Consider the following 959-nt stretch of genomic DNA (forward strand, 5'->3'; position numbering starts at 1 on the left):
TCAAATTTTTCCAGAAATTATTCCAAAAGGCATTTGAAACTCCAATGGCGTTATCTGTTCACCTGAGGGAGAGAATGATAGGATTCCAGCTTGATCGAATTCACACGGTATTTTTCGTAGTCCAAGAAACAAGCCATACAATTTATAGTCTCCATGCAAGTCCCATGTCTTTTTTATTTTTCAGTAAAAAGTCACCATGGCGTTTTGTGCTAATATTTTTTGTTTATTTTTGGATCAATGTACAGGTGTTTTTACCTTTAAGCTCATACGGTTTCTGGTACACAGTTGTTGCTAACTTTAGGAAAAAAATGTTCGAAGTCCTCTGCCCAAACAACAGAACCGACTTGATTGCTGACGAAGCTCAGCTTGTAATCAAGAATTTCAAAGCTTCTTTCAGGCTGGCATACAACAGATCACAAGTAAATGTGACTGACATGGGCGTGTCTTTCTGGAGTGTGTGCTCTTCAAAATAAAGAGTAATGCAATCCAACGACTGAAATACTAGCATTTTTAAGCATGATCCTTTTCAGTATTTAGCAACCACCCCTTTTCGTCTTTTTTGTATTTTTTTGGTCCAACTGATAACACACACATCGCATATTCAGGTAATGCAGCTCAACTTTTTGCTGCTTAAAACCTCATCCTTTTTTATGCTTTTTGTCAGCCTCATTTTTTCTGTTTCATAGTCTCTCACATGTGTTTTATATCTTCATTTCTTTATATCCTGCTGTGTTTTTACACCAACATAAAATGTTTTTCCTTTTTTTACTTCAAGTTAACTGTTATTTTTATGTAAAACAAAAACAGGAGCATGCAAAGAGCCTGCGCGAGAGTCTAACTTACTACATGGTCGCTCACCCTTGCAATGAAAACCTGATGCCAGAAACCAAACAAATCTTAAGAAAATATGTGAGTATTGACTTATCTACTTATCTCTTTAATAACACCCCCCCCCACAC

At 36.5% G+C, this 959-nt stretch overlaps 2 long non-coding RNA genes across 2 annotated transcripts in view; both read left to right on the forward strand.

The window, feature by feature from the left end:
• The window catches only part of LOC119359641, a 755-nt gene extending 651 nt beyond the window's left edge, over nt 1-104 (forward strand). Inside the window, exon 3 of the long non-coding RNA XR_005172609.1 lies at nt 15-104. This is a non-coding gene — a long non-coding RNA (uncharacterized LOC119359641). The remainder of the gene's footprint in view (nt 1-14) is intronic.
• A 188-nt stretch (nt 105-292) lies between these two features.
• The window catches only part of LOC119359643, a 1074-nt gene continuing 407 nt past the window's right edge, over nt 293-959 (forward strand). Inside the window, exons 1-2 of the long non-coding RNA XR_005172610.1 lie at nt 293-476; nt 808-909. This is a non-coding gene — a long non-coding RNA (uncharacterized LOC119359643). The remainder of the gene's footprint in view (nt 477-807; nt 910-959) is intronic.

This window comes from Triticum dicoccoides, chromosome 2A (assembly GCF_002162155.2).
Source record: "Triticum dicoccoides isolate Atlit2015 ecotype Zavitan chromosome 2A, WEW_v2.0, whole genome shotgun sequence".
Classification (NCBI taxonomy): Eukaryota; Viridiplantae; Streptophyta; class Magnoliopsida; order Poales; family Poaceae; genus Triticum; species Triticum dicoccoides.